The 14,351-nt window shown below is 40.9% G+C and overlaps 1 protein-coding gene across 1 annotated transcript in view; it reads right to left on the bottom strand.

Annotated features, from left to right (window-relative positions):
• Positions 1-13,109, bottom strand: part of LOC125231154 (von Willebrand factor-like) — a 40,184-nt gene extending 27,075 nt beyond the window's left edge. The window contains exon 1 of the mRNA XM_048136515.1: positions 12,955-13,109. The gene's annotated coding sequence lies outside the window, so the exon portion shown is untranslated. The remainder of the gene's footprint in view (positions 1-12,954) is intronic.
• Between the last annotated feature and the right edge of the window lie 1,242 nt (positions 13,110-14,351).

Raw genomic sequence — 14,351 nt, 5'->3', positions numbered from 1 at the left:
CGCTAACTGGAGTTGCAGCATGATTAGTAGGTTCTACATTAAACAGTCAAATCAATTAAAAGTCAGTGTTCAAAGTAGGTACCAGTTTGTCGAACTCAGACAAAATATGCGCTAGTAGCTAGGAGAGTCGACAGTCACCGACACTTAGAACGCCGCTTTTTTCCGGTAATCAAAGTACAAAAGGGGAAAGTGTCTACAGTGACAGGATGCAGAGTTCTTGTTCGTGGACGAGATATCTTTGGTTCTCTTTGGTAACCCTTAGGCGGCATATGTAAACGTTATGTTCTTATGTAACTTCATTCGCCAGAAAGTTCGGATTAGTATATTTGTTTACAAGAAAGTCTTTCCTGTTCCAGCGCCCCACGCTTTTACAATCAAATATTATAATTAAAAGCACATAGTTTTTAAACTTCAGCTCACAAATAGAGGCAACTTGAACGATCCATAATTTATTTTTGGCTTTTACGTGCATTTATAAAAGCGTGTTTTATAGTGTTTTTTAAACTATTAATTTATTTTATACTTTTTAGTCATTAATAATGAAATACTTTTAACATTTATACATAAATTTATTTCAAGTAGGCGGATTTTACATGCCATTTGTGGCTTAACGTGTACTTATTGCTAATTGCTACTTAATAATAACTAGCGGCTACCTTCTTATTACGGTATTATCATAAAAATGTTTATACCTAGTAAGTTATCCGTAAAAGATAGACAATATAGACATGTGCCATCGCGGACTTTTTGAAGACATTAGAGAGACATACTTTCGCCATACATTGTTTTGAAGCTCTCAGCTAGTGGGATTTTGTTTGACTCGATTAGAAAATATTGTCACATTTCAACTAATTCAAACAAAATTTAAGTATTTCTTTTTTGCCGAGCCCCCCTTTATTTGCTCTTAAGGGTCACAGGAAAACCATTACCCAACTTATTTTAAATACAACGTTAATCTTTCTTTTATGCGGGGGCTTCGCCCCCGAGCCCCCTTTGTTTGCTCTTAAAGGTCACAAGAAAACGCTAACCCAACTTATTTTAAATACTACGTTAATCTTTCTTTTATGCGGGGGGCTTCGCCCCCCGAGCCCCCCTTTTCGATACTCTTAAGGGTCACAAGAAAACCCTAAACCAACTTATTTTAAATACAACGTTGATCTTACTTTTATGCGGGGGGCTTCGCCCCCCGAGCCCCCCTTTGTTTCCTCTTAAAGGTCACAAGAAAACGCTAACCAAACTTATTCTAAATACTACGTTGATCTTTCTTTCATGCGGGGGGCTTCGCCCCCCGAGCCCCCTTTTCTTTACTCTTAAGGATCACAAGAAAACCTTAACCCAACTTATTTTAAATACAACGTTGATCTTTCTTTCATGCGGGGGGCTTCGCCCCCCGAGCCCCCCTTTGTTTGCTCTTAAAGGTCACAAGAAAACGCTAACCCAACTTATTTTAAATACAACCAGGGGCGGCTCACTCCGCGATCCTTTCACCGCGCTACAAGCGCAAGGCTGTATATTTCTCAAATTTTCACTCGCTAATATCTTACGGGACGTTGATTTGGGGAAACTCCACGGATGCGAAGCGAGTTTTAATCCTTCAAAAACGAGCGGTACGACTACTAACCGGAGTACAAACTAGACATCCGTGCAGGGAGCTCTTCAAACAGAACGGTATAATGACACATTACTCACTTTACCTCTTCCAAGTACTAATGTTTGTGAGAAACAATTTCTCGATGTTCAAGCGCGTTGAAGTTTCCGGGAAACAAATTCGGTCCACAGGGAGATTGCGAACAGTGCCGCGTCGCATGGCGCTTTCAGTAAAGAACCCGAGAGTGATTGGACCGACATACTACGAACGACTACCCGCGAAATTGCGAACAGAAACATCTGACGAAACTTTTGAACGCCAATTGAAAATCTTTTTATTGGAAAATCCATTATATTCTGTAAATGAGTATATGGAAATGACATGTAATATAAATTGACTGTAATCCATTATTGTATTTTAATTTTAGTTTGACGATCATTATGAGATACCTTGTTTTTTCTTTTTTCCTTTTTATGTAAAAATTGACATTGTGATTACTTATAAATCATTATTGTTATATTTTTAAAATTAGTATCAAATTATAATTGTAATTGATATTTCATTAAAAATCATACTCGACGATCATAATATAAATTCTTATAGATTAAGGTAGAATAATTTATAATGTAATTTTATATTATGAAATAAATAAATCTAAATCTAAATCCAAGTACATGCCGAAGGCCGCGAGTTCGCGGCCCATTCACTGGCGACGACCTTCGCGCGGCGCAATAGAATTCAATGTCGTCTGCACGCGTGCGGTCCGTTTGTTAATGTAGGTAAGAATTTAGAATGGCGGCGTTTTGTGAACATCAAAGGAGTGAGCCTTCTGTACTTGTACTATTATATATTCTGTGATACAACGTTGATCTTTCTTTTATGCGGGGGCTTCGCCCCCCGAGCCCCCCTTTGTTTGCTCTTAAAGGTCACAAGAAAACGCTAACCCAACTTATTTTAAATATTACGTTAATCTTTTTTTTATGCGGGGGCTTCGCCCCCGAGGCCCCCTTTTCGTTACTCTTAAGGGTAACAAGAAAACCCTAACCCAACTTATTTTAAATACAACGTTTATCTTTCTTTTATGCGGGGGGCTTTGCCCCCCGAGCCCCCCTTTGTTTGCTCTTAAAGGTCACAAGAAAACGCTAACCCAACTTATTTTAAATACTACGTTAATCTTTCTTTTATGCGGGGGGCTTCGCCCCCCGACCCCCCCTTTTCGTTACTCTTAAGGGTAACAAGAAAACCCTAACCCAACTTATTTTAAATACAACGTTTATATTTCTTTTATGCGGGGGCTTCGCCCCCGAGCCCCCTTTGTTTGCTCTTAAAGGTCACAAGAAAACGCTAACCCAACTTATCTTAAATACTACGTTGATCTTTCTTTCATGCGGGGGCTTCGCCCCCCGAGCCCCCCTTTGTTTGCTCTTAAAGGTCACAAGAAAACGCTAACCCAACTTATTCTAAATACTACGTAGATCTTTCTTTCGTGCGGGGGCTTCGCCCCCCGAGCCCCCCTTTTCTTTACTCTTAAGGATCACAAGAAAACCTTAACCCAACTTATTTTAAATACAACGTTGATCTTTCTTTTATGCGGGGGCTTCGCCCCCCGAGCCCCCTTTGTTTGCTCTGACAGGTCACAAGAAAACGCTAACCCAACTTATTTTAAATACTACGTTGATCTTTCTTTCATGCGGTGGGCTTCGCCCCCCGAGCTTAAGGATCACAAGAAAACCTTAACCCAACTTATTTTAAATACAACGTTGATCTTTCTTTTATGCGGAGGGCTTCGCCCCCCGAGCCCCCCTTTGTTTGCTCTGAAAGGTCACAAGAAAACGCTAACCCAACTTATTTTAAATACTACGTTAATCTTTCTTTTATGCGGGGGGCTTCGCCCCCCGAGCCCCCCTTTGTTTGCTCTTAAAGGTCACAAGAAAACGCTAACCCAACTTATTTTAAATACTACGTTAATCTTTCTTTTATGCGGGGGCTTCGCCCCCAAGCCCCCTTTTCGTTACTCTTAAGGGTAACAAGAAAACCCTAACCCAACTTATTTTAAATACAACGTTTATCTTTCTTTTATGCGGGGGGCTTCGCCCCCCGAGCCCCCCCCTTTGTTTGCTCTTAAAGGTCACAAGAAAACGATAACCCAACTTATCTTAAATACTACGTTGATCTTTCTTTCATGCGGGGGCTTCGCCCCCCGAGCCCCCCTTTGTTTGCTCTTAAAGGTCACAAGAAAACGCTAACCCAACTTATTCTAAATACTACGTAGATCTTTCTTTCGTGCCCCCCTTTTCTTTACTCTTAAGGATCACAAGAAAACCTTAACCCAACTTATTTTAAATACAACGTTGATCTTTCTTTTATGCGGGGGGCTTCGCCCCGAGCCCCCTTTGTTTGCTCTGACAGGTCACAAGAAAACGCTAACCCAACTTATTTTAAATACTACGTTAATCTTTCTTTTATGCGGGGGCTTCGCCCCCCGAGCCCCCCTTTGTTTGCTCTTAAAGGTCACAAGAAAACGCTAACCCAACTTATTTTAAATACTCCGTTGATCTTTCTTTCATGCGGGGGGCTTCGCCCCCCGACCCCCCCTTTTCGTTACTCTTAAGGGTAACAAGAAAACCCTAACCCAACTTATTTTAAATACAACGTTTATATTTCTTTTATGCGGGGGCTTCGCCCCCGAGCCCCCTTTTTGTTTGCTCTTAAAGGTCACAAGAAAACGCTAACCCAACTTATCTTAAATACTACGTTGATCTTTCTTTCATGCGGGGGCTTCGCCCCCGACCCCCCTTTTCGTTACTCTTAAGGGTAACAAGAAAACCCTAACCCAACTTATTTTAAATACAACGTTTATCTTTCTTTTATGCGGGGGCTTCGCCCCCGAGCCCCCCCTTTGTTTGCTCTTAAAGGTCACAAGAAAACGCTAACCCAACTTATCTTAAATACTACGTTGATCTTTATTTCATGCGGGGGCTTCGCCCCCCGAGCCCCCTTTGTTTGCTCTTAAAGGTCACAAGAAAACGCTAACCCAACTTATTCTAAATACTACGTAGATCTTTCTTTCGTGCGGGGGGTTTCTTTACTCTTAAGGATCACAAGAAAACCTTAACCCAACTTATTTTAAATACAACGTTGATCTTTCTTTTATGCGGGGGGCTTTGCCCCCCGAGCCCCCTTTGTTTGCTCTGACAGGTCACAAGAAAACGCTAACCCAACTTATTTTAAATACTACGTTGATCTTTCTTTCATGCGGTGGGCTTCGCCCCCCGAGCCCCCCTTTTCTTTACTCTTAAGGATCACAAGAAAACCTTAACCCAACTTATTTTAAATACAACGTTGATCTTTCTTTTATGCGGGGGGCTTCGCCCCGCGAGCCCCCCTTTGTTTGCTCTGAAAGGTCACAAGAAAACGCTAACCCAACTTATTTTAAATACTACGTTAATCTTTCTTTTATGCGGGGGGCTTCGCCCCCCGAGCCCCCCTTTGTTTGGTCTTAAAGGTCACAAGAAAACTCTAACCCAACTTATTTTAAATACTACGTTGATCTTTCTTTCATGCTTTCTTTCGAGCCCCCCCCTTTTTTCTGTTCTTATCTTCCGGCACCATCATCAGGCCTTGAAACCTAATCGTAGTTATAGTTCATTACAAGACTTTTCTAAGAAGCCCAAAAACAGCTATGATACGATGTTCCATCATGTAGTTCCAGTTCATATCTTCCGGCTCCATCATCAGACCTTGAAACCTAATCGTAGTCAAAGTTCGTTACAAGACTTTTCTAAGAAGCCCAAAAACAGCTATGATACAATGTTCCATCATGTAGTTCCAGCTCATATCTTCCGGCTCCATCATCAGACCTTGAAACCTAATTGTAGTCAAAGTTCATTACAAGACTTTCCTAAGAAGCCCAAAAACAGCTTTGATACGATGTTCCATCATTTAGTTCCAGTTCATATCTTCCGGCTCCATCATCAGACCTTGAAACCTAATCGTAGTCAAAGTTCATTACAAGACTTTTCTAAGAAACCCAAAAATAGCTATGATACGATGTTCCATCATGTAGTTCCAGTTCATATCTTTCGGCTTCATCATCAGACCTTGAAACCTAATTGTTGTCAAAGTTCATTACAAGACTTTTCTAAGAAACCCAAAAACGGCTATGATACGATGTTCCATCATGTAGTTCCAGTTCATATCTTCCGACTCCATCATCAGATCAGCTCAACAGTACCATATTATTGTATTGTCATCGGAACTACATATAGCTGCCAATTTTCATTACGCTACGACTCCTGGAAGATGGTTAAATTAGCTTCCTTAGATTCCATTACATACATAGTTACATACACGACGACCTAATAAAAGCGTGTTAAAAAGGGGGGGGCTCGAAAGAAAGCATGAAAGAAAGATCAACGTAGTATTTAAAATAAGTTGGGTTAGAGTTTTCTTGTGACCTTTAAGACCAAACAAAGGGGGCTCGGGGCGAAGCCCCCGCATAAAAGAAAGATTAACGTAGTATTTAAAATAAGTTGGGTTAGCGTTTTCTTGTGACCTTTCAGAGCAAACAAAGGGGCTCGCGGGCGAAGCCCCCGCATAAAAGAAAGATCAACGTTGTATTTAAAATAAGTTGGGTTAAGGTTTTCTTGTGATCCTTAAGAGTAAAGAAAGGGGGCTCGGGGGCGAAGCCCACCGCATGAAAGAAAGATCAACGTAGTATTTAAAATAAGTTGGGTTAGCGTTTTCTTGTGACCTGTCAGAGCAAACAAAGGGGCTCGGGGGCAAAGCCCCCGCATAAAAGAAAGATCAACGTTGTATTTAAAATAAGTTGGGTTAAGGTTTTCTTGTGATCCTTAAGAGTAAAGAAACCCCCGCACGAAAGAAAGATCTACGTAGTATTTAGAATAAGTTGGGTTAGCGTTTTCTTGTGACCTTTAAGAGCAAACAAAGGGGGCTCGGGGGCGAAGCCCCCGCATGAAATAAAGATCAACGTAGTATTTAAGATAAGTTGGGTTAGCGTTTTCTTGTGACCTTTAAGAGCAAACAAAGGGGGGCTCGGGGGCGAAGCCCCCGCATAAAAGAAAGATAAACGTTGTATTTAAAATAAGTTGGGTTAGGGTTTTCTTGTTACCCTTAAGAGTAACGAAAAGGGGGGTCGGGGCGAAGCCCCCGCATGAAAGAAAGATCAACGTAGTATTTAAGATAAGTTGGGTTAGCGTTTTCTTGTGACCTTTAAGAGCAAACAAAGGGGGGCTCGGGGGGCGAAGCCCCCCGCATAAAAGAAATATAAACGTTGTATTTAAAATAAGTTGGGTTAGGGTTTTCTTGTTACCCTTAAGAGTAACGAAAAGGGGGTCGGGGGGCGAAGCCCCCGCATGAAAGAAAGATCAACGGAGTATTTAAAATAAGTTGGGTTAGCGTTTTCTTGTGACCTTTAAGAGCAAACAAAGGGGGGCTCGGGGGGCGAAGCCCCCCGCATAAAAGAAAGATTAACGTAGTATTTAAAATAAGTTGGGTTAGCGTTTTCTTGTGACCTGTCAGAGCAAACAAAGGGGGCTCGGGGGGCGAAGCCCCCCGCATAAAAGAAAGATCAACGTTGTATTTAAAATAAGTTGGGTTAAGGTTTTCTTGTGATCCTTAAGAGTAAAGAAAAGGGGGGCACGAAAGAAAGATCTACGTAGTATTTAGAATAAGTTGGGTTAGCGTTTTCTTGTGACCTTTAAGAGCAAACAAAGGGGGGCTCGGGGGGCGAAGCCCCCGCATGAAAGAAAGATCAACGTAGTATTTAAGATAAGTTGGGTTATCGTTTTCTTGTGACCTTTAAGAGCAAACAAAGGGGGGCTCGGGGCGAAGCCCCCGCATAAAAGAAAGATAAACGTTGTATTTAAAATAAGTTGGGTTAGGGTTTTCTTGTTACCCTTAAGAGTAACGAAAAGGGGGCTTGGGGGCGAAGCCCCCGCATAAAAGAAAGATTAACGTAGTATTTAAAATAAGTTGGGTTAGCGTTTTCTTGTGACCTTTAAGAGCAAACAAAGGGGGCTCGGGGGCGAAGCCCCCGCATAAAAGAAAGATTAACGTAGTATTTAAAATAAGTTGGGTTAGCGTTTTCTTGTGACCTTTCAGAGCAAACAAAGGGGGCTCGGGGGCGAAGCCCTCCGCATAAAAGAAAGATCAACGTTGTATTTAAAATAAGTTGGGTTAAGGTTTTCTTGTGATCCTTAAGCTCGGGGGCGAAGCCCACCGCATGAAAGAAAGATCAACGTAGTATTTAAAATAAGTTGGGTTAGCGTTTTCTTGTGACCTGTCAGAGCAAACAAAGGGGCTCGGGGGCGAAGCCCCCGCATAAAAGAAAGATCAACGTTGTATTTAAAATAAGTTGGGTTAAGGTTTTCTTGTGATCCTTAAGAGTAAAGAAAAGGGGGCTCGGGGGCGAAGCCCCCGCACGAAAGAAAGATCTACGTAGTATTTAGAATAAGTTGGGTTAGCGTTTTCTTGTGACCTTTAAGAGCAAACAAAGGGGGCTCGGGGGCGAAGCCCCCGCATGAAAGAAAGATCAACGTAGTATTTAAGATAAGTTGGGTTAGCGTTTTCTTGTGACCTTTAAGAGCAAACAAAGGGGCTCGGGGCGAAGCCCCCGCATAAAAGAAATATAAACGTTGTATTTAAAATAAGTTGGGTTAGGGTTTTCTTGTTACCCTTAAGAGTAACGAAAAGGGGGGTCGGGGGCGAAGCCCCCGCATAAAAGAAAGATTAACGTAGTATTTAAAATAAGTTGGGTTAGCGTTTTCTTGTGACCTTTAAGAGCAAACAAAGGGGGCTCGGGGGCAAAGCCCCCGCATAAAAGAAAGATAAACGTTGTATTTAAAATAAGTTGGGTTAGGGTTTTCTTGTTACCCTTAAGAGTAACGAAAAGGGGGGCTCGGGGGGCGAAGCCCCCCGCATAAAAAAAAGATTAACGTAATATTTAAAATAAGTTGGGTTAGCGTTTTCTTGTGACCTTTAAGAGCAAACAAAGGGGGGCTCGGGGGGCGAAGCCCCCGCATAAAAGAAAGATCAACGTTGTATCACAGAATATATAATAGTACAAGTACAGAAGGCTCACTCCTTTGATGTTCACAAAACGCCGCCATTCTAAATTCTTACCTACATTAACAAACGGACCGCACGCGTGCAGACGACATTGAATTCTATTGCGCCGCGCGAAGGTCGTCGCCAGTGAATGGGCCGCGAACTCGCGGCCTTCGGCATGTACTTGGATTTAGATTTAGATTTATTTATTTCATAATATAAAATTACATTATAAATTATTCTACCTTAATCTATAAGAATTTATATTATGATCGTCGAGTATGATTTTTAATGAAATATCAATTACAATTATAATTTGATACTAATTTTAAAAATATAACAATAATGATTTATAAGTAATCACAATGTCAATTTTTACATAAAAAGGAAAAAAGAAAAAACAAGGTATCTCATAATGATCGTCAAACTTAAATTAAAATACAATAATGGATTACAGTCAATTTATATTACATGTCATTTCCATATACTCATTTACAGAATATAATGGATTTTCCAATAAAAAGATTTTCAATTGGCGTTCAAAAGTTTCGTCAGATGTTTCTGTTCGCAATTTCGCGGGTAGTCGTTCGTAGTATGTCGGTCCAATCACTCTCGGGTTCTTTACTGAAAGCGCCATGCGACGCGGCACTGTTCGCAATCTCCCTGTGGACCGAATTTGTTTCCCGGAAACTTCAACGTGCTTGAACATCGAGAAATTGTTTCTCACAAACATTTAGTACTTGGAAGAGGTAAAGTGAGTAATGTGTCATTATACCGTTCTGTTTGAAGAGCTCCCTGCACGGATGTCTAGTTTGTACTCCGGTTAGTAGTCGTACCGCTCGTTTTTGAAGGATTAAAACTCGCTTCGCATCCGTGGAGTTTCCCCAAATCAACGTCCCGTAAGATATTAGCGAGTGAAAATTTGAGAAATATACAGCCTTGCGCTTGTAGCGCGGTGAAAGGATCGCGGAGTGAGCCGCCCCTGGTTGTATTTAAAATAAGTTGGGTTAGCGTTTTCTTGTGACCTTTAAGAGCAAACAAAGGGGGGCTCGGGGGGCGAAGCCCCCGCATGAAAGAAAGATCAACGTTGTATTTAAAATAAGTTGGGTTAAGGTTTTCTTGTGATCCTTAAGAGTAAAGAAAAGGGGGCTCGGGGGGCGAAGCCCCCCGCATGAAAGAAAGATCAACGTAGTATTTAGAATAAGTTTGGTTAGCGTTTTCTTGTGACCTTTAAGAGGAAACAAAGGGGCTCGGGGGCGAAGCCCCCGCATAAAAGTAAGATCAACGTTGTATTTAAAATAAGTTGGTTTAGGGTTTTCTTGTGACCCTTAAGAGTATCGAAAAGGGGGCTCGGGGGCGAAGCCCCCGCATAAAAGAAAGATTAACGTAGTATTTAAAATAAGTTGGGTTAGCGTTTTCTTGTGACCTTTAAGAGCAAACAAAGGGGGCTCGGGGGCGAAGCCCCCGCATAAAAGAAAGATTAACGTTGTATTTAAAATAAGTTGGGTAATGGTTTTCCTGTGACCCTTAAGAGCAAATAAAGGGGGCTCGGCAAAAAAGAAATACTTAAATTTTGTTTGAATTAGTTGAAATGTGACAATATTTTCTAATCGAGTCAAACAAAATCCCACTAGCTGAGAGCTTCAAAACAATGTATGGCGAAAGTATGTCTCTCTAATGTCTTCAAAAAGTCCGCGATGGCACATGTCTATATTGTCTATCTTTTACGGATAACTTACTAGGTATAAACATTTTTATGATAATACCGTAATAAGAAGGTAGCCGCTAGTTATTATTAAGTAGCAATTAGCAATAAGTACACGTTAAGCCACAAATGGCATGTAAAATCCGCCTACTTGAAATAAATTTATGTATAAATGTTAAAAGTATTTCATTATTAATGACTAAAAAGTATAAAATAAATTAATAGTTTAAAAAACACTATAAAACACGCTTTTATAAATGCACGTAAAAGCCAAAATAAATTATGGATCGTTCAAGTTGCCTCTATTTGTGAGCTGAAGTTTAAAAACTATGTGCTTTTAATTATAATATTTGATTGTAAAAGCGTGGGGCGCTGGAACAGGAAAGACTTTCTTGTAAACAAATATACTAATCCGAACTTTCTGGCGAATGAAGTTACATAAGAACATAACGTTTACATATGCCGCCTAAGGGTTACCAAAGAGAACCAAAGATATCTCGTCCACGAACAAGAACTCTGCATCCTGTCACTGTAGACACTTTCCCCTTTTGTACTTTGATTACCGGAAAAAAGCGGCGTTCTAAGTGTCGGTGACTGTCGACTCTCCTAGCTACTAGCGCATATTTTGTCTGAGTTCGACAAACTGGTACCTACTTTGAACACTGACTTTTAATTGATTTGACTGTTTAATGTAGAACCTACTAATCATGCTGCAACTCCAGTTAGCGCGTCAATCTGTGTAACCTCTTTCCCGTAACATAGCATAATTTGATTTAGCAGCAAGTTATACAAAAAGTCTTTCCTGTTCCAGCGCCCCACGCTTTTACAATCAAATATTATAATTAAAAGCACATAGTTTTTAAACTTCAGCTCACAAATAGAGGCAACTTGAACGATCCATAATTTATTTTTGGCTTTTACGTGCATTTATAAAAGCGTGTTTTATAGTGTTTTTTAAACTATTAATTTATTTCTGTTCTTATCTTCCGGCACCATCATCAGGCCTTGAAACCTAATCGTAGTTATAGTTCATTACAAGACTTTTCTAAGAAGCCCAAAAACAGCTATGATACGATGTTCCATCATGTAGTTCCAGTTCATATCTTCCGGCTCCATCATCAGACCTTGAAACCTAATCGTAGTCAAAGTTCGTTACAAGACTTTTCTAAGAAGCCCAAAAACAGCTATGATACAATGTTCCATCATGTAGTTCCAGCTCATATCTTCCGGCTCCATCATCAGACCTTGAAACCTAATTGTAGTCAAAGTTCATTACAAGACTTTCCTAAGAAGCCCAAAAACAGCTTTGATACGATGTTCCATCATTTAGTTCCAGTTCATATCTTCCGGCTCCATCATCAGACCTTGAAACCTAATCGTAGTCAAAGTTCATTACAAGACTTTTCTAAGAAACCCAAAAATAGCTATGATACGATGTTCCATCATGTAGTTCCAGTTCATATCTTTCGGCTTCATCATCAGACCTTGAAACCTAATTGTTGTCAAAGTTCATTACAAGACTTTTCTAAGAAACCCAAAAACGGCTATGATACGATGTTCCATCATGTAGTTCCAGTTCATATCTTCCGACTCCATCATCAGATCAGCTCAACAGTACCATATTATTGTATTGTCATCGGAACTACATATAGCTGCCAATTTTCATTACGCTACGACTCCTGGAAGATGGTTAAATTAGCTTCCTTAGATTCCATTACATACATAGTTACATACACGACGACCTAATAAAAGCGTGTTAAAAATCACGTCAATTTGTCGCTTCGTTTGGCCGTGAGAGACGGACAAAAAAACAGACACACACACTTTCCCATTTATAATATTAAGTATGGATCTACCAAGTGGGTTTGATAATAATGACAATCGAATTCTAATTTACTAGTATTTGCTAGTATTGATAGTGTGTGAAGTTTCTAACAAATTAAAAACCTGTATACACTTTCATGACAGTGATACCAGATATCCGGTTGTCTTTTGTTTTGCCTTATCAAATTGCAATTTAGGCTACAGTGCCACGGTAATAACAGTATCCGTTTGTTAGGTAGGTATTTATGAACACCATTTCCCAGGTTCCCAGCAGCAGGGTCTAAGGGTTGTATTTTAACAATATTTTTGAAACTATAGGTACCTATGTGTGGCCTAAGTTTCAGTTTGTTCAAATTGTTTCGGTCAAAGGTTGAGTTAGCATCAGTCAAACCTTCTGCTTTCGTCCACGCCGAATACTAGTTTTGGTTTCGGCAGATTCTGGTATAAAAATAAAGTATTTTCTGATGGTTCTGTTCAAGGTTCGTTTTAGCTGAAATTAGAATAAAAATCAAACTTTCGATTTCGGCAAAAAATTCGACTTTGCTCATGTAGTACTACCCATACCCACAACACTTTATCACAGTACTTTATATTGACACGAGATAGCACTGGGTAGCTCAGACCAGCACAACTTGCCTTAACGCGCGCGAGTCCATACTTAAAGTCGCGCTTGATGTTTTGACACTTTTGACTCGCGCGCGACAAGGCAAGTTGTGCGTTACCACGTTGTGCGTTCTGAGCAACTAATTAATAAGGAATCTAAACATACTTGTTCCACGAATCCTATTCTCTCGTTCTCACTAAGGTATCACTTTGTAGCCTTTAAGGAATAGTCACCTTACTAGTACCATAGGTTATAAATTAGATTTACGTATTGATGCACGTTTTAATACACAAACTGTTAGTAAACAATCGGCTAGTAAACACTTACGTATAGCGAATGGCGCCAACACAAGTGAGGTAACTGTTATATACCTACTTACGGCGATGACGTCACGGCGCCAGCGCATACGGGCCTGCTGAATGGCGGTGACGCAGTATCACTGTCACTATCTTTATGCTAATTTTCAAGGGAATGGGCTTTTACTTAGCTGTCGCATTGGTGCTTTGCAAGCCTCTCTGGGATGTCTGGTTAATACGCTCCATGCTCGGATCCAGGAGGGGAGGGTCATGGAGTCATGACCTCCCCCCCTCCTGGAGCCTAGGTTGGCCATACAAATAGACGACACCCCCTGGGGCCTGGGCCTTTACCACTTGACCCCCTCCCCCCTGGGCACGCTCTGTAACGAGTTAATCGGATCTGAGGGTGTACGTAGCCGAATGGCACAAACGTTCACGAAACGAAACGCTCGTTGATATCTATCTTTAGCGTTCTTGCCTGTTAGCGCGACAGAGCCAGACTACATTTCACGGCGTTTCGTTTTCGTTTCGCGTCGCAGAAATGCCACTCGGCTACGGCACCTGTTGTATACTTTATAATCTTATACTTTTAAACGAGCAATTCTTGTATATTTATTTATTTATTTATATATACCGACGATCTCGGAAACCGCTCTAACGATTTCGCCGAAATTTGTTATGTGGGGGTTTTCGGGGGTGAAAAATCGATCTAGCGTAGCCTCAGATCCCGGAAAACGCAAATTTTCGAGTTTTCATGAGTTTTGCTTTCGCGGTAGTAAACGTAAAATATGGTCGTTAATTTCGCCGCGCGCGCATCGATTCCGCTTAGCTCAGTCGTACGAGGTCGGTCTAATGTACGCAGATAGATCGTAGGTGTCAGGGTTTCGAATCCCGGCCAGAAATTAAATTTTTGTTTTTTGTCTTTTTTTTTTGTTTATGTGATATATTAAAATAGAACCGAGCGAAGCTCGGTCGCCCAGATATTAGTACTTTATAATAGTACAAGTACAAAAGGCTCACTCCTTTGATGTTCGCAAAATGCCGCCATTCTAAATTCTTACCTACATTAACGGGCCGCACGTGAGCAGCCGACATTGAATTCTATTGCACCTCGCGAAGGTCGTCACCACTGACCGGGCCGCGAACTCGCGGCCGGCGACATATACTTGTAGTGCGGCGATAGAATCGCGGAGTGAGCCGCCCCTGACGTACCTATACCTAACAGTATTAAGCGAAATTAACATAATGTCAGCAGATTTGGAAAAA

The sequence above is a fragment of the Leguminivora glycinivorella genome, chromosome 11 (genome assembly GCF_023078275.1).
Source record: "Leguminivora glycinivorella isolate SPB_JAAS2020 chromosome 11, LegGlyc_1.1, whole genome shotgun sequence".
Classification (NCBI taxonomy): domain Eukaryota; kingdom Metazoa; phylum Arthropoda; class Insecta; order Lepidoptera; family Tortricidae; genus Leguminivora; species Leguminivora glycinivorella.
Note: the sequence above shows the minus strand (reverse complement) of the source record. Positions and strands in the feature narration are given on the sequence as shown.